General features: G+C 40.0%; 1 long non-coding RNA gene across 1 annotated transcript in view; it reads right to left on the reverse strand.

The window, feature by feature from the left end:
• Nucleotides 1-7,953: 7,953 nt before the first annotated feature.
• Nucleotides 7,954-25,122, reverse strand: part of LOC123580565 — a 53,815-nt gene continuing 36,646 nt past the window's right edge. Inside the window, exon 2 of the long non-coding RNA XR_006703365.1 lies at nucleotides 7,954-8,953. This is a non-coding gene — a long non-coding RNA (uncharacterized LOC123580565). The remainder of the gene's footprint in view (nucleotides 8,954-25,122) is intronic.

Here is a 25,122-nt window from a genome sequence, read left to right on the forward strand (position 1 = left end):
ATACAGTCTGTATGTCATTTTTCTCCAATTGTCTCAACAATGTCCTTTGTGACCGTTTCCTTGTTTGTTTGCTCCAGGACCCAGCCCAGGGTCTGCATTCAGCTGTCTTATCTTGTTAGTTTCCTCAACTCTAGAACAATTCCTCAGACTCTGCCCCCATGACGTTGACAATTTTGAAAAGTCCAAGCTAGTTGTTTTCAGAGTGTCCCTCAATTTGGGTTTGTCTGATTGTTTCCTCATGAATAAGTTCAGATTAATTTTTAAAAACTAGCTTTTAAGGCCCCCTTTAAGGCCTCAAACTGAATGAAATCTGCTTTCAATTTGCTTTTCCATCAGGGACTTTATTGCACAGGGGAATTGACCCTGTATGGCAAATCCACCCCCTGGAAGAGATTTTAGCTGAACTGGGTAAGGCTGGTAGCTAGATTGTCTGCTTAACACTTCACTTGGGTCGTCACGGGCTCCAGGTATTTCTGTGCCAGCCTTAGTTAAATCTCTATTTCTGGTTCATCTCTGCAGTGTCTTCCCAGCCCAGAGCTCTGCTCTGCTCTGCTCCATGCTGAGGGTATTGTGTGTGAGGAATCACCAAGGTGGGGCCCAGGTGCCAGGGAGCAAGCCCTGCCCCTGGCAGATGCTCATTGCATAGGCTGCTGGGCCAGAGGCCAACAAAATGGAAAGGCATGTGGAGCCCCAGTAGGCAAAAAGCAATTTCCTGAGTTGGGGCTTAGCCAGGTGGCTGTAGTTTTACACCTCCCTGAGTTCAAAGGAGAGGGGGAGGCTGAAGGCAAGACCTGAGCCTGACACTTCATTTCTAGAGGCCCAACCTCCCAGTGCCTTCATGCCCCGCCCAAGCAAGAGGCAATACTTCCACCTCCTACTGAGCCCCCCACCCAAGAGTGCTCCTTGGATGCTGCCAACCCCACCCCCACAAGATTAACCAGGCCCCAACTGGCTGACTCCCAGGGACCTGCGATTCCCACTCTAGGTGGCCTAATTTCATGGCAGGTCTTGCTGGGAGGAATTGCCCTCACATTTTTCCCTCCTGTAAAAGGCTTGCATATATCCATGTTTTTCTCCATCTCTGAGAATCCTCTGGGGAGAGGGAGGAGAGCTGCAGGATTTACTCGTGTCCTCGGTGTTGGGGGCACGTGCTCTCCACCTATTTCCTCTCTTCCTGGAGACAAGGCATGGAAGTTGGCTTCCCCATGCTGAGGCTGCTCAGATTGAAGGAGACCCTCCTTTAACAGTGTGTGAAGGGAACTGGCCTGGCTCCCTGTTGTGTCATCCCACAGCTTTACCTTTCCCAGTCTTGGCCTTCTTAGCTGAGTGACAGAGACAATAATGCTTAGAGGCCTCCCAAGAGAATGGCTTTAGACAACCATTAATGGATGTTATTAACAAACTCTCTAGAACAGCCCAGTGTCCACTGGAAGTCCACAAGGGTTCTGAGGGTAGAATTCAGGGATTCTGTAAACTTGAATAAGAAATAGGCTTGCACCGGTGTGCCTGGGTGGCTCAGTCAGTTGAGCGTCCGACTTCGGCTCAGGTCATGATCTCACGGTCTGTGGGTTCGAGCTCCGCATCAGGCTCTGTGCTGACAGCTCAGAGCCTGGAGCCTGCTTCGGATTCTGTGTTTTCCTCTCTCTCTGCCCTTCCCCCACTCACTCTGTCTCTCAAAAAATAAACATTAAAAAATTTAAAAGAAAAGAAATAGACTTGCACCTGTATTTTTGTGGAAAGCTACATACAAATTAGAATTTCCTTCAGTTATGTAGGCAACAACTCACAGTGGCACCTGAAAGGCCTGTGATTTTTTCATCAATGGAAACCAGACATCTTCATATTACATTATTGTTTTTACAGTTATCTCAAAATATAGTTTATATTCATCATGACATCAAAATCAGGTTAATTACTAGATATGCAGCTAGGTCATGCTACTTAATGACCAGTTAATAATTGCAGCATTAATACATCATAAATTTGTTTTAAAATATTTTGATAACTGTAGTTCAACATAATTGGCTTCCTTTGTACACCTGTGTGTTTTACTTAATGTAATTAAAGCATTCTGAGAAGGGATGCGATGGATTTCCCAAAGGTGGTTTTTTTTTTTTTTTTTTTTTTTTTTTTTTTTTTTGCACAAAAAATGTTTCCAAAATGCTGCTCTAGGCACTTGGGATTTGAGCAGCAACTTTCCCTTCTTTTTTTAAAAATTTTAAAATGTTTATTTAAGAGAGACAGAGTGTGAGCAGGGGACGGGCAGAGAGAGGGAGACACATGAATCTGAAGCAGGCTCCAGGCTCAGTGCTGTCAACACAGAGATGCAGAGCTTGAACTCACAAACCGTGAGATCATAACCTGAGCCAAAGTCAGGTGCTTAACCAACTGAGCCACCCAGGCACCCTTGTAACTTTACCTTCTGAATTGGCTTTGAAGATGGTCATGACTGAAAATGCAAGGTGGGTTTTCGTGCTCATGGTTTCTTCCTGCCCTGACATTCTCCTGAAAATGGAGACTGGTCTATGAGAAGGCAAAAGCATCAAGGGGAACTGAAGTCTTCCATTGTCTTCAGATTGATGGATGACAGATTGACATACCAGGGACATTCGTGCTTGGAATAGAACAGACGTGTTTGCGATATGAATCATCACTTGAAATTATATTAGAAAAGTGAAATACATTAACAAAACAAAAAAAATAGTGTACTCAATGGGAGGAGATCTTGGCAAATGATATATCCTATAAGGAGTTAACATCCAAAACATATGAAGAACTCATGCAATTCACCACCAAAAAACAAATAATCCAATTAAAAAATGGTCAGAGGAGCTTTTTCCAAAGAAGACATACAGATAGCCAACTGACACTTAAAAAGATGCTCAACCTCATCATCAGGAAAATGCAAATCAAACCTATAATGAGATATCACCTCATACCAGCCAGAATGGCTAGTATCAAAAAGACAAGCAATAGCAAGTGTTGGCAAGGCTGTGGAGTAAAAGGAACCTTCATGCACTGTTGGTGGGAATGTAAATTGGTACACTATGGAGAACAGTATGGAAGTTCCTCAAAAAATTAAAAACAGAAATACCATACAAACCAGTTATTTTATTTCTGGATATTTATCCAAAGAAAAAAACATTAATTTGAGAAGATACCTGCACCCTTATGTTTATTGCAGCATTACTTATAAATAGCCAAGATATGGGAGCAACTTATATGTCCATTGATAGATGAATGAATAAGGTATATACAACTCAGCCATAAAAAAGAATGAAATCTTGTCATTTGTGATAACAAGGACACATTTAGAGGGATAATGCTAAGTGAAATTAGTCAGAGAAAGAAAATACCATATGTTTTCACTTATATGTGGAATCTAAAAAACAAAACAAATGGACAAACAAAACAAAAACAGTCTCATAAATACAGAGAATAAACTGGCAGTTGCCAGAAGGGAAGGGGGTGAGGGTGGGCAAAATAAGCAAAGGAGATTAAGAGGTATAAACTTTCAGTTATAAAATAAGTAAGTCAAAAATAAAATTTAAAAAGTTGTGAGGATAAAATGTACAGCATAGAGAATATAGTAGAAAATGTAATAATGTATGGTGACAGGTGGTGAGCACTAAGTAATGTATAGAATTGTCAAATCACTATGTTGTGAACATGAAACTAATACATCATTGTATGTCAACTATACTTCAATTAAAAAAAATAGTGAAACACAAACTTTGAGTTGAAAGTAATGTTGAGAGAGCCTCATTTCCAGGTGAGGGTGGAGCATCCATCCTTTCTAGAATTTACTTTCTTGTTTCATCTCTAATGTTTTCCCTTCTTATGCTTGTTGAGAATAAAATACAATAACATGCCTATTTTATGTGTCTTCAGAATTCTTCACTATAAAATGAAATCCATGGAGTTGGGGCTAAATTCCACCACTTGTTGGGAACAAGAGAATGATCATCATCACAGAGATTTGGGAATGTGGGCAGAGCTGGTACCTTGACCAGGACATGAGTGTCCATTGGGTAGATGCTAGGCAAACTGGTCCTTTCTCTTTTGCAACGGGGTTGAGAAGTCTCCATAATCATGACCTAGGGGCCATGTGGGAGGCCTCAAGGGTCATGGATGCTGATACAGGGAGAGACAGGAATCTGCTTCTTGAATTCTGGGGGATGGGATGTGGGGCTGGAGACTAGTAAATAGATGCCAGTTTTGACCAATAGATGGAGAAGCTTATGATCACCAAGCTATAGGCCTTCACCTTCCTGACCTTTAGTTTTTATATCTATAAAATGGAGCCATCCTATCTACCTCTGAGGATTTAATGACAGCATATGAATAGAGACTGGCAGACTGCTGGACCATGATAGATGGTCAGTAATATCAATTCTTGAGGCGTATAACTCTTGTTCTTTGCCCAACCAACCTTCATTCTCCCTGTGTACTAGTAATATCTGGATTTTCCTTTAATTAATTACCTTCTTCCATGTGTTTTGGGTGGGATTAACCTTTCCTCTAAATCCTGCATGGATATGTGAGTCAGAGTGCAATGGCCATGATTGGATCTGGGATTGGCTCATTACCAGGCCAAGTTAAGAGCCCGTCTGGACTTTTGCTGGAAATATCAAGGAAGAACTGTCTCTCCACTGGGGTCACTTAATCCTGGAAGATGAGTATCAATTCTGACCCTGCAAGAATGCTCCAAGAATACAGCCCACAGAAAGAGCACTAGGGGAGAAATGGGGTAACATAATTTAAGCTCCTGGATCTCACTGTGCCTGAAGCTAGACACATAGCTGGAATTTCCAGTTATGTAAACTAATAACTCCCCAATCTGAGTTTGTTTTCTGTCCCTTACAACTACTAGGACATTGAGTAATTCAATTCCTTTTTGTCTCCCTTTCCATAGAAACAGAGGGTAGGAAGGATTAAAACTGAAAGTTAGGTGGGCAAATAGTGAAGGTGGAGACAAGCTTCAGGATTCTTCCTGCACCCTCTAGAGATAAGGAGGCAAGTTCAGGAATAATCTGGAGACCTTGAGCCCTCGACTCCCTACTGGAGGCAGAATCTTGCCTCACGTATGTATTTATCATGTGAGCATCCATGTTTTAATACCAAACGGCAACCCAGAACCCTGAATTCTGTAAAGCTGATGCTTTTGCACAGTTCTCTCCAGCCTCTCTGTTGTTTCCTATATTCCTGTTCTCAATACAAAGCCCAGACCCTGGAAGCCTGAGACTTCTGAACTGACAGAATTATGCACCTCTAGAAATAAGTACTGGGGGGTGCCTGGGCGGCCCAGTCAGATGAGTGTCTAACTCTTGATTTTGGCTCAGATCATGAACCCAGAGTCATGGGATCAAGCTCCATGTTGGTCTCCGTGCTGAGTGTGGAACCTGCTTGAGATTCTCTCTCTCTCTCTCTCTCTCTCTCTCTCTCTCTCTCTGTCTCTCTCTCCCACTTGCACTTTCACTCTCTCTAAAATAAAAAATAAACAGAAACAAAATAAATAAGTATTGGAGTTTAAAAATATCACATAAGAAAAGTTGAGTGAACTGAGCAAACCCCAAACCAGAGCAGACTTGATGATAGGGCCAGAGATAAACCTGAAGGAGAAAAAGAGAATGCTAGGTCTGGGAATCCATTAAAAAAATAATAGAAGCATCTTACACAAGGTTTGAGTTGTCAAGGTTGGAAGGGAAAGAAGAATTCAAGGCAGGAGGGATGAGTCTGATGAAAACAGACAGATTTCAAGAAAAGAGGAAGGAATCATATGTGATACAGACACATCCTCCTCCAGCCCCCAATTCTATCCTCAGAGCCCATCCTGGGTGAGACGGAGAAATAGGTGAAGGTTCTTGCCCAGAAGCCTTTCTTATCCCTGTCAGTTTCTCCTCTGGTGTTCCATTCTGGCAGTATCCTGCTTGCTGAGGTGACACTGTGTAAGAAACCAGGGATTCAAATCTCACACCATATCTTCTGTAGAACCACTGCAACAAATCAAATCGGAGAAAGGGAAGATTATTGTAGGAGGGGCCTGTAAACTCAGAACCTAGCTTGTGGGGCCTCATACCTGCCCTTTCCTTCATGTCTTCATCTTCATTGGAAATAGGAAATTAGTCTCCACTGAATCTTTGTTTTCAAGGAAAAAAAATCTCAGCATTTTAGATGGGTCAGGGAAGAAAATGAAGGCAAGAAAAGGTAACCAAGACATCTGTGTTTGCAGCAAACCCACAGTAGGGTGAGCTTTGGAGCCAGTCTTGAACATTGCAGCTTCTAAAATAGCACCACCTCTTTGATTGGGTTCTCACGGGCACTTTGTGGGTTCCAGGATTTTATGGGAATTGGCTCCATTTCCTGAGCCACAAACATGTGCCATATGCAAGGCACTAACTGTAATGATCTTAACCTTTTTGTTTGTTTGTTTTTATATTTTTATTTAGGTGTAATTAAAATAAAAATGCACAGATATTAAGGTTTTAATTTAATACATTTTGACAGTTGTATACACACCTACATAACCATCACCCCAAATCGGCTCTATTTCCACAATCCTCAGAATGTTCCTTGTGCCCTTTTGAACTCAGTCCCAACTCCCCACCCCACTTGTACAGATTGGTTTCACCTGTTTTTGGATGTTATATAAATGGAATCATTCATTATGTACTTTTATGTGACTGACTACTTTTGCTTAATATGATAATCTTGGGATTTATCTAAATTATTGTGTGTCTTAAAGTTTTTTGTGGGTTTTTTTGGTGCTTTTTAAAAGTTTGTTATTTTTAATTGCTGGATGTTAGTCAATTGAATGAATATGCTGTAATGTGTTTATCCATTCTCTTAGGTGGACAGTTAGGTTGTGTCTGGTTTGGAGCTATTAAAAAATATTTCTGTGAATAATCTTGTACAAGTCTTTTGTAGACACATGTTTTCATTTATCTTGAGTAAATACCTAGGAATGAATCTTATTTAATCTAATGACCCTCCAAGTAGTGATTATTTTTTTTAAGTTTATTTATTTATCTTAGAGAGAGAGAGAGAGAGAGAGCAGGGGAGGGGCAGAAAGAGAAGGGGGAGAGAGAGACAGGCTCTGAGCTCTGAACTGTGAAATCATGACCTGAGCCAAAACCAAGAGTTGGACCCTTAATGGACTGAGCCACCCAGGCACCCCAGTGATTCTTTTTTTTTAAATTTATTTATTTAACTTAAAGTTAATTAACATACAGTGTAGTATTGGTTCCAGGAATAGAACCCAGTGGTCCATCACTTACATACAACATCCAGTGCTCATCCCAACAAGTGTCCTCCTTAATGCCCATCACCCATTTAGCCCACCCCCACCCACCTCCCCTACAGCAACCCTCAATTTGTTCTCTGTATTTAAGAGTCTGAGTAGTGATTCCTGACTCAGTTCTACAGATGAGGACAGGCAGCTCAGTGAGGTTATAACTTCTGTGCTCCATATCCTCAGCACAGAAGGCAGTAGAATGAGGCCTATCTGGTTCTCTTTTCTTGGTTATGGTCTGTGTTACAGGTTGCCTTTAAAGATGGCACCAATAGTTGTCTCCTCTCCTGTAGGAGATAATTTCTCCTTCCACTGATAGCCAGAGTCCAGTTTCCTTCCCCCTGAATCTGGGCTGGCCTTACTCTGACTAGCAGAATGGAACAGACATGGCGCTGTGTCAATTCCAGGCCTGTTAAGAGAAGTGGGAGTTTCTGCTTTGGCCTCCTTGGAACTATGCTGCCATGCTATAAGGAAATCCAGGATATCGTGGTAGAGTGAGAAGTCATGCAAAGAGGTTCTGGAGGCTGACGCCACATGGAGCACCTGTGAGAGGGGCTGCCTTGGGTTTTCTAGGCCCTCCCAGCTGAAGACATGTAGCTGACATGAGATAGAGCAGCAGGATTCCCCAGCCAATCCTCACAATGACGAGAAGTCATACCGTGTTACTTAATAATTTGCTTTAATTTTATAAGAAGTTGTTTGAAGTCACTATATTGTGAAGTGGTTTATTACACAGCAATAGGCAACTAAAAAGAGTTTGTCTTTTATTTATTGAAAATTACCTTCTTGTGGTAAATGGTCAACGCTGAATTTTCTTAAAATTGGGAAGAGCTGGGCTGTTTCCAGGCGCAGTGACAGACATCGGAATTGGAAACAGGAAAGGCCCAATTTTAGACCTCTGCCCTCTGAGAAAGCCATCATGAGTTCAACTCCCTGAAGCTCCTTCTAGCCAGATTTTGTTGGGGTTAGAGATGGCAGCCTGGGTTCACGGCCAGAATTTTCTATGCAAAGTCTTCCACCTTTGATGGGCTGGGACACAGCCTACATTCGACTTTGGGAAATACCTGTGTTTTCTGAGAGTAGCTTGGTTTATCATGTGAGATTCTGCTTCGGTGGCTGTCCGTAGGCTGATGCAACATGCAGAGAAAGGATTGGCTGGAGACCTCACAGAAAAATCTGGATGCAGTTTTTGCTTTGCTAAGGGGTTGTATTTTAGGCCTTGGCAAAGGCAGTTAATCTAATAGATACATTACAGATAAAAAATTCTGCTGAAGCAAGGTGCTTGGCAACATGGGCCTGGAACACTGGTTTTCTCAAAATGTGGATAGCTCGCCTCTCTATACTCATGTTCTTTTTGGGGACTTACCTCTGTCTTTATGTTTTCTGCACAAATGCAGAGTTCCCTAAGCTACCAATGTTTAAGAGGGGCAGGAGGACAGAACCAGAAGCAGTTGGCAAAAGCATTTCTCAGACATCACATTCCTTCCATGTTGGCTTCTTATGATCATTGCTGCTGGAAGCCTCTTGGAAACTTGGATAGAAGCACATACTCTCAGGCATACTGCTCCTTTTCATTTCCTCTAGGAACCAATAGGTGGTGGTAACAGGCAGGCAGAGAAACATGTGTTGAGGCAGGTGGTTCAATCCATGAAATAGAAGCAGCTGCAAGATATAAGTCAAAGACTGCATTTAGAGAAGCACTTTAAGTCAGCATGCATGAGATGCAGATGCTAGTTTCCTAAAACAACCTTCTCAGCACAGATTCCATTTTCCAAGGATGTTTCATTCCCCTTGTCTAGAAAGTCTATCAACTAGATGGGCCACACATTCGCAGCATCTGAGTGCTCTGTGTGGTGTGGCTCTGGGAGTTGGTGGTCCTTGCCCTGGTGGGGGCTGGCTCTCCTCTGAGCTACTAGTCTAAGCTCAGAGGCTGGGGGCTGGAGGAGGCACAAATATGCACAGAACCAAAGGGCGCAGACACAAACACGAGCAATCCCATAAGAAGCGACAAGGATATTTGAGGGAAGTTGGAAGAGGCAGGGATTGGTGTGAGACTGGACTGCTCAGGCAAGATTTGGAGTCTGGTGAGAACTTGGAAGAAGGAACCTGATTTGGTGGAGGAGGTACTGTGATGTGAGGAAGATGGGCTTTGATTCAATCCAGCAGAAGATGAGAGATTTCAGGCCAAAGAGGCAGGTTGATGAGGATGGTGACAGGAAGTTGAAGGCGAGAAATACCTGCTGTGTGTCTCCTCTACTGTGGCTAACAGCCTATCAAGAGGGGCAGCTGTTTTGGTGTTGATACTCTGTCATCAGTAAACCAGATCCAGAGGCATTAACGGGGCTTGACTTGCCTGACGTGTTCCATCCCACATTCCTGCTCTTTAATAAATACTTCTCGATCCTCCAGAACTTTCTAGACTAAGGCCTTTGTCAGTGATGGTGGGATCATAAAAACTGTATCATACTCTGGAGGGCTTCACTAACTTGCTCCCATCACTGTAGGTGTTCTGTGTTTTATTTGGAGTGATTTACATAGGACCTCACCCAGACTGAGAGGACCAGAGATGTCCCAATTTAGGGGAAATATATTTTTTAAGAATGATGTCTTCCAGATATTTTTTATTACACTTCAAAAAGAAATACATTTTGGGTTGCCTGGCTGGTTCAGTCAGTAGAAGTGACTCTTGGTCTGGAAGTTGTAAGTCTGAGCCCCACATTGGGTGTAGAGATTACTTAAAAAATCTTTAGAAATACATTTTAAAATGTGACCCAGTATACACATTATATTTATAATTTTAAAAGAAGTTTATTTATTTTGAGAGAGAGGAGAGAGAGACAGTGAGGTAGAGGCAGAGAGATGGGGGAGAGGGACAATCCCAAGCAGATTCCACATGTCAGTGCAGAGCCAGACATGAGGCTTGCTCTTACAAACTGTGAGATCAAGACTTGAGCCAAAGTCAAGAGTCAGATGCTTAACCAACTGAGCCACCCAGGAGCCCCTCTATTTATAATTTTTAACTGAAATAAAAGATTCATAAAATAATTTTCATTGTATTATATCTCATTTTATTAAAAAAAATACTGGCAGTGGTACACTAAATTGATCTGATGACCCCTGCAATTTGACAAACACTGACAGGGCTGGAGCTGACTCATGCATCCTTCTCTCCAGCCAACATAACTTCAGGGTGCCTTTCAAAACCAGAAACTCTCACTGCTTCACAGATCCAGGACTGGGCAAAAGATGATCTTTGCAACCTCTATAAGAAAGAACAGTGCTAAATCCATGTCAACATATCACCAGATTTTTTTTTAGAACTAGAAAAAACAATCCTAAAATTTTAATGGAACCACAAAAGACCCTGAATAGCCAAGCAATCTTGAAAAAGAAAAACAAAACTGGAGGCATCACGATTCTGGATTTCAAGCTACATTACAAAGCTGTAGTCAAGACAGTATGGTACTGGCACAAAAACAGACACATAGATCAATGGAGCAGAGTAGAAAACCCAGATATGGACCCACAGCTATGTGGACAACTAATCTTTGACAAAGCAGGAAAGAATATACAATGTAAAAAGACAGTCTCTTTAGCTAATGGTATTGGGAAACTGGACAGCGACATGCAGAAGAATGAAATTGGACCACTTTCTTTTTTCTTTTCTTTTTTTATTTTAAAGTTTTTTTTAATGTTTATTTATTTTTAAGAGAGAGAGACAGAGTGTAAGCAGGGGAAGGGCAAAGAGAGAGGGAGACACAGAATCCGAAGTAGGCTCCAGGCTCTGAGCTGTCAGCACAGAGCCCAACACGGGGCTCAAACCCACAGACTGTGAGATAATGACCTGAGCCAAAGTTGTACACTTAGCCAACTGAGCCACCCAGGTGTCCCAGAACTGGACCACTTTCTTACACCATACACAAAAATAAATAAAAAATGGATGAAAGACCTAAATGTGGGACAGGAAACCATCAAAATCCTAGAGGAGAACACAAGCAGAAACCTCTTTGACTTTGGCCAGAGCAACTTCTTACTAGACACATTGCCAAAAGGAAGGGAAACAAAAGCAAATATGAGCTATTGGGACCTCATTAAGATAAAATCTTCTGCACAGCAAAGCAAATAATCAACAAAACTAAAGGCAGCCTATGGAATGGGAGAAGATATCTGCAAACAACATATCTGATAAAGGCTTAGTATTCAAAATCTATAAAGAACTTACCAAACTCAACACTCAAAAAATAATCCAGTTTAAAAATGGGTAGAAGACACTAATAGACACTTTTCCAAGGAAGACTTCCAGATGGCTAACAGACACGTGAAAAAATGCTCAACATCACTCATCAACAGGGAAATACAGATCAAAGTCACAATAAGATACCACCTAACACCTGTCAGAATGGCTAAAATTAACAACACAAAAACAACAGGTGTTGGCAAGGATGCAGAGAAAGGGAACCCTCTTGCACTGTTGCTGGGAATGGAAACTGGTGCAACCACTCTGGAGAACAGTAGGGAGATTCCTCAAGAAACTTAAGATAAAACTACTTTATGATCCAGCAATTGCACTGTTTGGTATTTACCCCAAAGATAAAAAAGTACAGATTTGAAGGGGTACATGGACCCCTATATTTATAGCAGCATTATCAACAATAGTCAAAGTGGAAGGAGACCAAATGTCCATTGACTGATGAATGGACAAAGAAGATGTGGTATATATATATCACATATATGGATATTATATGAATAAAGAAGATGTGATACACCCCCCCCCCACACACACACACTGGAATATTACTCAGCCATCAAACAGAATGAAATCTTACCATTTGCAATGACATGGATCGAGCTAGAATGTATTATGCTAAGTGAAATAAGTCAATCAGAGAAAGACAAATACCATATGATTTCACTCATATGAGGAATTTAAGAAACAAAACAGATGAACATATGGGAAGGGTGGGGTGAAGAAGAGAGGGAAACAAACCACAAAACACTCTTAACTATAAAGAACAAACTGAGGGTTGATTGAGGGAGGTGGGTGGGAGATGGGCTAGATGGGTGATGGGCATTAAGGAGGGCACTTGTTGTGATGAGTGCTGGATGTTGTATAGAAGTGATGAATCACTGAATTCTACTCCTGAAACCCATATTGCATTGTATGTTAACTAAAATTTAAATTAAAAAAAAAAAGAGAAAACAATGTTAAGCAGACTGAAAGAAAAAATGGTAGAGTTTAAGAGAAAGACCTTAGGAGCATTGATTCAATTTATTTATGTATAGTTGATGTTCATTGCTTTTCTTGGTTCCTTTGGGCAGGTCTTGCCCTCTCTCCACAACTGCATTTTAGAAGTCTAAGGTCAAGGGATAAGGGGTATGGGGTCAATTAGGCTTGTGGAACAGATGCCAGATGTCATGAATGCTTACATGCAGTCCACAGGTCTTGCCATCCCTCCAGACATTGTCCAGTGAAATGTTTCAAAAGCCAGAACTCTTTTCAACTTTGAGGTTGGATCTCAGCTCTCCACTTGTTAGCTGTGTGACCTTGTATAAATTAAATTCTCGTTGCCTCAGTGTCCTCACCTATGTATGGATATACTAACAGTACCTATACCCCACAGGGTCACTTAGACGATTGGGTGAGATAATGTAACACATTTGGCTCAGTGCCAGGACCAGGTAAGTGTCACCTGTGGCACCTGTCAGGTCTCCCTGCTTGAACACACCTTTTTATCAGCCTACCTTCTGTGGAAGTCCTACTAAAACACATTTCTTAAAAAAATTTTTTTAAATGTTTATTTAATTTTGAAGGAGAGAGAGACAGAGCATGACTGGGGGAGGTGCAGAGAGAGAAGGAGAGGCAGAATCCAAAGCAGTATCCAGGCTCTGAGATGTCAGCACAGAACCCGATGCAGGGATTGACCTCACAAACGTGAGATCATGACCTGAGCCGAAGTCGGACACTTAACCACCTGAGCCACCCAGTAGCCACCACATTTCTTTTTTTAAAAGAAACCTATAAATCTAAAACTTTTATTAATTCTGACAGGTTATCCACCACCAGACTGGTTGTTTGGATCTTTTAACATATGCTCTTAAATAAAAATTTGTACTCGTAAATAACTCAACTCGTGCAAAGCCGATCAAAAGTCACTTAAATAGATACAGTGCACTAATGCAGGTTGACAAGTTTGAGTTTATATGTCACAATGGAACCTTCAAGAAAATATATTGATCAGGTGTCAGTAAGATTCCAAATTACTGTGTAACAGTCCTTATTTTCTGGAACCACGTTGGAATGGATAAGAAAAAAAATAGCGTATAAAAAATCACTGTAATTTTCACTCAGATGACATCACATGGACAAAGTCACTCTGACATGTTTACATCAAGCAACACCACCAAACATACAGACACATTTTATTTCTCTATGTGTGGCCTTCTCTCTCTTAAATAGTGCTCTTTTGAGACCACGTGAATGCCAGACATATAAAAATACCCATATACTGCCCTTGCCTCTAAAATTGTAACGTCAATTTTTTTTCTCCTCATCCTCTCCAGGGCAGCCTTATTTTAACCTCAAAACTGTTCACATTCAACCTTTCATATGGTGGTGTCGCATTTTATTCCGTCAGCATTTGTGTGTGTGTGTGTGTGTGTGTGTGTGTGTGTGTGTGTGTTTTAGCCAAAGCAAACAGCCCCTGGTCTCCTCTGATCGTGCGAGGACAGGCCTTCTGGAGGAGCTTGGGCAAGCGCTGTGCAGACTTAAATTTCGGCTTCGTATACATGACTGTTGAAGGCTCCCTGTCAGCTGGCCCAGGAAGAAGGAGGGGGGAAAGAAACAGCTCTCATCTCCTGAACACACAATGAGAGGTTCGGTGGAGAGGGAGGCTGTGATAAGGAAAACTGTAAAGGAGATTTTTTTTGCTTCAGGGATGCAGTACTGCCTTCCAAGACCCCTGGGATTAGGGCAGATATGGTACCTGCATACCCCACAGGCCCCTGGTATAGGGCCTCCACTTGGGTCACTGGGAGAACAGAGGTAATTTGCTTCTTGTAGGATGTTCTGCTTACTCCCACTGGGATTTTTTAAAAGTTTATTTATTTATTTATTTATTTTGAGAGAGAGAGAGTGAGAGAGAGCGAGCAAGCTGAGGAGTGGCAGAGAGAGACAGAGAATCCCAAGCAAGCTCTGCACTGCCAGTGCAGAGCCCAGTGTGGGGCTCGAACTCATGAAGTGTGAGATCATGACCTGAGCCAAAATCAAGAGTCGAACATTCAACTGACTGAGTCAATCAGGTTCCCCTGGGATTGTTTTTCTGGGGTTCATCATGGTAATACCTAGATTTCTAGGGTGGTTGGAGCTGGGCCAGTGTACTTCAAGGTGTCATTATTTCCTCTCTCTCTTACACCTGCTACCGGTGATCAGTTGCTTCCTAAATATCTCGAACACCTGTCCCTCTGCCCCCTTCTCACATTGAGTCCAGGCCCACACTGTTCCTTGCCTGGCTTTATGCCAGTGATCTGGTCTCTGATGCCTCTATGTCACCTCTCCAACCTGCTCTCCCTCCTAGAATAATAATTCTTTCTAAAAGGAAACTGAATACATCACTGTTTTAAGCTCATCATTCCTCAGTGGGCATCCATTGCCTTCCCGATAACATGCTAGCTCCTTAGCATGGTGTGAGAAGCCTCTGCTGCCTGATCAACCCTGCCCCCTCATCCCAGCCACACTTCCTTTGCCACAACACGCACTCACTCTTCATGAGTTCATGCTTCAGTTCTTTTGCGTATGTTGCTTCCCCTCCTGAGAATGTACCCTGCAACCAGTCCTACACCCTGTTTCATGCTGTCCCATGCAAACTCCTATTTATACCTAGCACAAGCATCACCTAGGTCAATACTTCCCTGATTCCTGTGCACTCCAAGCTCAACATACACATGATAAATCTAGGGCCTCTGTATCTCTCATATAGGCACTTATGTATCACAGTTGTATTGTTGCTTTGTATGTTTCACCTCCTAATTGAACTCCTTGAAGGCTGACCCTGACATGTTTTTGTTATCTGGTGCTCAGATGGGGCCTAGCATGTAAGAAGTCCTCCACAAATGTTTCATTACAGAATAGCATCTTTTGTTCATCATTGTATCCCCAAATTACCTGGTGCAGAATAAGCATTCCATAAATATTTACTGAGCAAATGAATGAGTGAATGAAAGAATGAGTGAACTAGCTGAATTACCTTTTTAGAGCTATGCCTTTGGCAAATGAGTCTTCAGAGCTCACTTGTCTTCCCTAGACTCATTGTCTCCCAAGGTGATGGAAATTAACCAAACATTGATAAAAGATATTAATTAAAGAAGACCTAAATAAGTAGAAAGATATCTTCCATTCATGGATTGGATGATTAATATTGTTTAGATACCAATACTATCTAAAGTGATCTGCAGATTTAATGGAATTCCAAAGTCCCAATGACATTTTTCAAAAGTGGAAAAACTCATCCTAAAAGTTATATAGTATTTCAAAGGATTCAGAATAGCCAAAACAGTTTTGAGCAAGAAGAACAAAATTGGAGGAATCACACGTCCTGATTTCAAACATTACAAAGCTACAGGAATTGAAGCAGTGTGATACTGACATAAAGACAGACGTATAGACCAATGGAAGAGAGAGCCCAGAGATAAATCTTCATGTTGACAAGGAGGCCAAGACTGTTCAATGGGAAAAAGATGGTCTTTTCAACAAATAATACAGGGGAAACTAGATAGCCACATGCAAAAGAATGAAGTTGGACCCTTAATAACATCATATAAAAAATTAACTCAAAATTAATCAAATACCTGAATGTAAGGGCCAAAACTATAAGATTCTTAGAAGAAAACATAAGGGGAAAAGTATATGGCTTGGATTTAGGGTTTCTCAAAAATGACATCAAAAGCACAGACAATAAAAGAAAAATACAGAAAAATTTGACTCTATCAAAATGAAAAACTTTATGGGTCAACAGACATTATTGAGTGACATCAGAGAGGATAGCAGAGTGTGAAGCATGAGGAATCTCTCTGTCCATCTAGACAACAATTGCTTTGGCAGAAGCTGTCAGATAGAACCATTTTGGAATTCTGGAATGTATTTGAAAGTTTTCAGCTTCCAGGGGAGAAGGCATGGATGGTAAATCTTGCTTAATTTCAGTTAACTTCAACTCTTAGCTGGTGGCTACTCATCTCATCCCATGGTAGGAAGCTGTGCACTTATTCCTGGAACAACTTGCTTGTAGATTGTGGGAGCCAGGGAGGACTTTGTCCTTCAAATATCAAGGATCTGTGTTCTCATCACTGTTCACTCCTTCTGATTGTAGAGGTGCAAACACAGAAGCAGGCTCTCATTGTTACATCCATCACCTCCACTGTTGCAATCTCCTTTAGCTAAAGTGGCTTCCAGGGTATTGGAAGGGTCAGTGCCCATGTTTTCTTTTTTTACCTCCCTTTATTTTTCCCTTTTGGCAGTCAGACACTTAAGGATTTGGACAATCAAAAGTAAGCACATATATGGGGGAATTTAGAAAGTTGCTGTGCCTGTGCAGGGAAAGGCACAGGCTTAGAAAGGACCCAAGAAGACCTTCAGTTTACATATCAGGCTGATTCTTGGCACACAGCCAACTCACAACAATCAAAGAAACAAAATACATCCAAACAACAACAACAACAACAACAAAAAAAAACCCAGAAATTTAGAAAAAACAGCAAATTCTGGGAAAGAGGGAGAATTTGACTTCCATAGTTATCCCATTATAAGATTCAAATTTCCATTTTTCTACAAAAAAATCACAAGGTATACAAAGATTTAGAAAATGTCCCGGAGAAAGGCCAGATAGTGGACTTGCTAGACAAAGTCTTTAAAACAGCTGTTGATAAGTAGATAGTTAGACATGAGCTGGAGGCAAGGACAGTGATAAATAAATTATGTATTAGAAGCCCAGGGGCACAACATCCTGATTTCATGGCTTTCAACATTCTGGCCTTGTGGCTTCTAAGACCCCAGGACAGACACGGGAAGAGCCACATATGCAGAACATGTGCTCTCCTCTTCCACCTCTGTCCTAGGCTAACCCCTAGACTCAATATAATACATTTGCATTGTAGTTTGGGCCCCCTTCCACCATGGGGGAAGGCTGCCATGATTATTCCGGTACAAACCTTGCAGGGTCAAAACCCTCCTCCTCAACAGTGGGAGGAACCATCCAAATGATTGGAAGAAGCCCCATAAGATACCACCTATCCATGACCCAAGACCCTGCTTACATAAAAAGAAAAGACCCTTGTAGCCTCAGTGCAGTTGCCACTTCTGGGCTTGCCCACTCTCTCGTGAGGATGCACTGTCCTTAATGAACTGCTTTGTGTTTGCTACTTTCCTTCTGCCTGTCTTCATTTGAGGATCCTCAGGTAAGTCTTTTGTGGGAAATCCAAGAACCAAGACTCCCATTCATACAATGCAGACTCTTGAGCCAGAGGAAGTCACAGACAAAGTCAAGAAGATGATATATGCACGAAGTAGATACATCAATGAAGAGATAGAAAACATAAAAAGGAATTCTTGAGATTAAAAACTATAATAATGGGAACAAAAAAATTACTAGAGGGGTTTAGTAGTAGATTTGAGCAAACAGGAGAAAGAATCAGTGAACTTCAAAATAGGTAAACTGAAGGTTTTGAGTTTGAGGAACAGAAAGAAAAAAAACTAAAGAAAAGGGAACAGAGCCTAAGGGACCCATGGGACACCATCAAGAGAGATTATACGAACACAAAATGGCAGGGAACTTCCCCCTTTTGATGAAAGATAGAAATATAAACCTCCAAAAAGTGTGATAAACTCCAAGCATCATACTCCAAGTATGATAAACTTGAGACCCAAGTTTATCACACCAAGACATAATCAAACTGTCAAAAGCCAAAGTCAAAGAAAAAATCTTGAAAGGAGCAAGAGAGGTGACTCATCATATACAAAGGACCCTCAATAATAATCAGCAGATATCTCATCAGAAACCTTGGAAGCCAGAAGGCAGCGGGTTGATATATTCAAAGTGCTGAAAGAAAAAAAAAAAAAAGGTGAAACAGTACTATATCCACCAAAACTGTCCTTCAAAAAGGAAGAAGAGAGATATTCTCAGATACACCAAATCTGGGGGAGTTCATTTACCACTAGACACACTCTGGAAGAAATGCTAAAAGGTGTCCTTCAGGTTGAAATGAAAGGCTATGAGATTAGTATCTCAAAGCTGTATAAAGAAATAAACATATCCAGTAAACATATCCACATATTGTAAATATGTGGGCAATTACAAAAGTTAGTATTATTGTACCTTTGGTTTGTAACTTTGCTTTTTGTTTTCTACATGATTTTGGAGACTAATGAATAAAAACCCAATTTTTAATCTATGTTTTGGGACACACAATGTGTAAAGATATAAGTTTGTGACATCAATAGCAGAAAGTAAGTGGTGACAAAGCCATATAGGGCAGGATTTTTGTATACTATTAAAAACAGCTGCTATAAATTTAAATTAGAGTGTTAGAACTTTAAGATGTTAGATGCACTCTCCATGTAACCACACACACACAAATATAGCTATAGGATATAGACAAAAGGAAATGAGAGGGGAACTAAAATGCTTCCCTAATAAAAATTAACTAAACCAAGAAGAATACACCAATGCAGAAAGTGAAGGAAAAAAATTTAAGATACAGAGAACAAACAACATAATGGCAGAAGTAAGTCTCTCCTTATCAGTAATTACTTTAAATGGATTAAACTCCCCAATTAAAAGACATATGTTTAGCTTAATGGGAGAAAAAAAAAACAACAACACTAAGATCCAACTATATGTTGTCTATAAGAGACTCACTTTAAAATTTTTTTTTCAACGTTTATTCATTTATTTTTGGGACAGAGAGAGACAGAGCATGAACGGGGGAGGGGCAGAGAGAGAGGGAGACACAGAATCGGAAACAAGCTCCAGGCTCTGAGCTCTCAGCACAGAGCCCGACGCGGGGCTCGAACTCACGGACCGCGAGATCGTGACCTGGCTGAAGTCGGACGCTTAACCGACTGCGCCACCCAGGCGCCCCTATAAGAGACTCACTTTAAATTTGAAGACACAAATAGGTTAAAAATAAAAGGATGAAAAAAGACATTTTATGCAAATAGTGACCAAAAAAGAGTGAATGGCTATACCAATATAAGACACAATAGTCATTAAATCAAAAAAGTTTACAAGAGATGGAGAAGGACGTTATATATTTAAAAAGTTTTAATACAGAAATAAGATATAACAACTATAAATTTTATGCATCTAATAACAGACCTTCACAATATACGAAGGAAAATTGACAGAATTGAAGGAAGAAACAGTCAAAAACTTCAACACTCCACTCTTAATAATTGATTAAAAATAACAGACAAAAGATAAGCAAGACAACAGAGGATCAGCCAACACAGAAAAGGAACTAGATTTAACAGACATATACAGAACACTCCACCTCAAAACAATAGCATATACATTCCTCTCTTGTGCATGTCTCCATGCACAGGACATTCTCCAGGACAGGCCATATGTCTGTCCACAAATCAAGTCTCAATAGATTTTAAGAAATATATATACAGCATACCTTCTCTGATCACAATGGGGCGAAGTTAAAAATCAACAGAATGAAAGCTGGAAAATTCACAAATTTGTGGAAATCAAATAACATACAACTAATAGGTCAAACAAGATCACAAGGAAAATTAAAAAAATACTTAGAGATAAGTGAGAAAGAAAACATAACATACCAAAGCATGTGAAACGCAGAAAGCTATGCTAAGAAGGAATTTTATAGTTGTAAACATTTACACTAAAAAATAACAGATAAAGAGTTAATATCCAAAATATACAAAGAACTTTACAGCTTAACACCAAAAACAAACAAACGATCTGATTAAAAAGTACACAGAAGACCTGAATAGACATTTTTCCAAAGAAGGCCACAGATGGCCAACAAACACATGAACAGGTGCTCAACATCACTCATCATCAAGGAAATGCAAGTTTTGACACTTGACATTAGACAATAAGATATTACCTTCCATGGGTCAGAATGGCTAAAATCAAAATGACAAGAAATAACAAGTGTTGGCAAGAATGTAGAGAAAAACAAACCCTCTTGCACTGTTGCTGGGGATATAAATTATTGCAGGCACTATGGAAAACAATATGGAGGTTCTTCAAAAAATTAAAAATAGAAATACCATATGATCTAATAATTCCATTATTGGGTATTCTCCACCCCCCAAAAAAAAACACAAATTCAAAAAGATATATGCCTCCCTATGTTTATTGCAGCATTATTTACAGTAGCCAAGATATGGAAACAATCTAAATGTCCATCCACAGATGAATGAATAAAGAAGATGAGGTATATTAAAATAAAAACTTAAAAAATAAGGTGTGATATGCACACACATACACATATATAGTGGAATATTACAAAACAAAAGAGACACAACTTCACATTCACTAGGATGATGATAATAAGCAAAATGAAAAATAACAAATGTTGACCCAGATATGGATAAACTGGTGCCTCCTACATTACTGGTAGGAATATAGAATGATGCAGCTGCTATGGAAAATGGTTCAGGGGCTTCTCAAAAAGCTAACTGTATAATTATTATTTGAGTCAGCAATTCCACTCTTAGAAATATAATCAAAATAACTGGGGGCACCTGGGTGGCGCAGTCGGTTAAGTGTCCAACTCTTGATTTCAGCTCAGGTCATGATCTCACAGTTCGTGAGTTCAAGCCCCATGCTGGGCTCTACACTGACAGTGCAGAGCCTGCTTGGGATTCTCTGTATTTCTCGCTCTCAAAAATAAATAAATAAACACTTAAAAACATAATTGAAAACAGGGACTCAAATAGATACTTATACACCAACATTCATCGCAGAATTATTTACAATAGCTGAATGATGGAAACAACCCATTTGCCAAGTATCCACCAACAGATGAATGAAAAAACAAAATATTATATACACACACAATGGAATATTATTCAGCCATAAAAAATCATCTGACACTTGCTACAGGATGATTGAACCTTGAAAATGTTATGCAAAGTGAAATCAGACAGACAATAGGAGGATAAATATTGTATGATTCCACTGATATAAGGTGCCTAAAGTAGACAAATTCTTAGAGACAGAAAGTAGATTAGAGGTTACCAGGGGCTTGAGACAGGAGGGAATGAGAAATTATAGTTTGTTGTGTACAGTTTCTATTTGGGGTGATAAAGTTTTGGAAGTGGGTAGCAGGGATGATTGTACAATATTATAACTATAATGAATGTCATTAAATTTTACACTGAAAAATGGTTAAAATAGAAAATCTTATTTTATTATACATATATTTTTTATCACAATTAAAAATAGGAAAACAAACAAACAACCACACAAAACCCCAATACTCTCTACACACAAAAAAGTAAATGACTAAGAATCTAAGAAAAAAAAAAAAGAGGTGGATATCTCTGATTTCTACATGGGAAAAGTCCTTGAATGGATATATCCAATAACAATTCATGAGGGAAAAAAAAAAAAACTGTTATGCTGTCTAAATACAAATTAAGACCTCTTTAATCCCCCAAAAGACATACAAACAAATTGAGAATGCTGATAGAAAGACATTGAAAAATCTCTCACTGTTTGATAAAAGGTTAATCCTTAAACTGTAGTGTCACATAACTTAATAAAAATCATACCACACTCTCAAAATTCCTGGGCAAAGTAGGATAGCAGGCTAAAGAGAAACGATGGGTATTTAAAAACTATTTTATACTATTCAGTACCATTTGTAAATAAAATAAACATTTTTGAAAATAAAAAAATGAAACAAAATTAGCCTGCCAATTATTATGAGAATATCCAGGGCTGGTGAAAAGTTGCAAATTTCTCCTATGATTTCTGAATGCCTTTTGAATGGGTACCAAAGAATGCTCATACTCTTTAAAAAAGAGTCAATTCACTTCTAGGAATGTAGCCTGAGAAATATTTTCCTAACTGCAGGAAAATGTTTTATAAACGATTATATTCATTTCAGCACTATTTAAAATTGTGAAACACTGGCAACAGGTTGAATAATGAGGGAGTATTTTGGAAAACTTCAGTTCCTCATGTTCATGAAAAAAGCTGGAAATAAATTTGGATACTGTGTAAGGTCACAATGAACTACAAAGTGCACACAGAAATAGCACCAACATGCTCTGAGGTGTTGCCTTTTGGTGGAGACACTTTGGCTACTTTTTTTCTCTGTTCTACTTCACTTCCCAAATTGTCTGTAATGAACTCTGTTACTCTGTAATGAAGAAAAAGAACTTAACCAATAGTATTCTATCATAATAAAATGACTTAGAACAATAGGGGATTTATCTGAAAGAATAGTATTTATCTTCATCTCTTGATAGAAGTTTTTTTGTTTTGTTTTGTTTTTGTTGTTGTTGTTGTTTTAAGTAGGCTCCATGCCCAAGGTGGGGCTTGAACTCATAACCCTGAGATCAAGACCTGAGCTGAGATCATGAGTCGGGTGCTCTACAGGCTGAACCACCCAGGCACCACCCATCTTGCCCCAGTGGAGAATAAAGTTAAAGCAATTCTCTTGATAATTAAATTGAAAAAAAAAAGGGGGGGGATGGAAATCATGATAGAATAGGAGAATCTGAAATTATCTATGTCAAGAGACCTGGAATCTAGTTTTCCAGAATCATGTGTGGCAGTAATAACTGTTGAGTTATTACTGTTATTGCTGTAGACTGTTTGGTTTCAAATTGTGTGACCTCATTTGCTTGCATCCCTTATTCATGCCATAAACATCCATTGAGTCCCTACTATGTGTCTTGGACTGTTTGCACAGGGTAAAAGGAGAGTTTATTAACAATAGCTCCTATTTATTGGGTGCTGACATGCATGCTGGGGGCATTAGGCTCTACCAAGTGGACGCTATGGATCCCCTCTTTACAAAAGAGGGTGCTGAAGGTCAGAGAGGGACCTGCTCCAGGTCCCATGGCTACATAGCAGTGGACTTGGTTTCTAACCATGCACCCTGCAGGCTTATTTCCAGCAGTACCAAGTGATGGCATTCCATGTGGAAAAATAGTCTTGCTCCGTGACTGATCTTGCTGGGGATTAAGTCCCACACTTGGTTGAGCTCTCTCCCCAGGCATGCGGTTATGCTGATGCCCCTCCTGCCTCCACAGTACAAATACGCCAGCTTGACAAAACACCTAGGTCCCCAAGAAGGGCACAAAACAGGCAGCTTCTCTTGGGACTCAATGCTGGTCTGACAGGTTTGCTTTGGTGTCCGGATCCTACCTAGGTCTTGAACTTCTCCTGAGGGGGGGCTGTTGACAGAAAGGGGTGTAAGGATAACATACTTGTCAGCGAAGTCACCCAAGGGCGAGGAGAGCTCTGCTTGCAGCCCAGTTTCTGTGGGATCAAGAGACACTTGCCTTTGGTTGATGTGTACACAAAGCAATGCATAGCCCAGCCTTCCCTGCTCTGCATCAGCTTGATCAGACTGCACGTCACTGAGGTATTAAAACATTTTGGAGAAACTCAAACAACTCAGCCCTCTGGTGCCTCATTTTGCAAAATTTGCATGATGGGCCAGAACTAAATAATTTCTAAAGTTTCTTATGGCTCAAAGCATTGATGATCTTGTTTGCATAAGACTTGGAAAAATATTCAAAATTTAGTGTTAAGTGAAAGCCAAGGACATAAAACTATATTCCCAGGATGGTCCCCAGTAGATTTAAAATAAATTATATTTGCATAGGAAAAGGGCTGGAGGAGAGAATTCTTAAAAATATTTATAGTGTGTGATCATAGGAGATGTAAATTTTCTTCTTGTTTCTCCCATGGGTCTGCATGAAGGGAAGACCGTAATAATGAACACAGCTCAATAGCAGCATCTTAGAGGGAAAAATGTTCCAGTGACAATGAAGGACATCTTCCGATCTAGTGTACCAGGGAAAGTCATGGTGCCAGTGTGGATACACAACTTCCAAGACATATATAACCTAAGAGAAGAGGTGCTCTGGGCAGGCCATCAAGGTCTCCAACAAAAAAAAGATCTCTATCTTATATCAAATGGAATCAAATAATAAGAAGATATATTTGCATTAATAATTGTGGAAAAATACTTAAACAATATTTGGGGCAAAATTAACTTGGAAAACAGCGTACTTACTATTCTCTATTTATGTAAAAATTATATTAGTGTATTCTTGGGGAAAAAATAGCTACAAAAAACTATACCCAAGGGTGGGTAACTTTCACTTTCTAAGTCATACATTTCACAAATGCTTGACTCCTTGAAGTGCATTATTTCCTAATCAGAAAAAGAATATGAAATTAATATGTATGCTTACATTTTTCTTGTACTTGCTTAATGTTGCTGCTACAGAATAACACTGAGAGCTAAATGTATTGAGTGCTCATGCAAGGCACTGTATTAAGAGTTTTGGCTGCACGATCTCATTTCATTGTCACAGGAGAGGTAGGCAAATCATCCTCATTTTAAAAATGAGGAAAATGAGGCTTAGACAGGTTGAATAAAAATGCTAAGTTTTACTCATGTATTCATTAAACTCTCATTCTTTCATTCAATGAATACAGATTGATTCCCAGGTAGTGTCTGGGGTTCTGGGCATCAGCAGAGACCAGTTAGGCAAAGTCCCTTTTTGGTGTGGGGACCCACAGTAAGCAAGACGATAAGCACAGGATGTATTTCAGGTAGTG

The sequence above is a fragment of the Leopardus geoffroyi genome, chromosome A3 (assembly GCF_018350155.1).
Source record: "Leopardus geoffroyi isolate Oge1 chromosome A3, O.geoffroyi_Oge1_pat1.0, whole genome shotgun sequence".
NCBI classification, from domain to species: Eukaryota; Metazoa; Chordata; class Mammalia; order Carnivora; family Felidae; genus Leopardus; species Leopardus geoffroyi.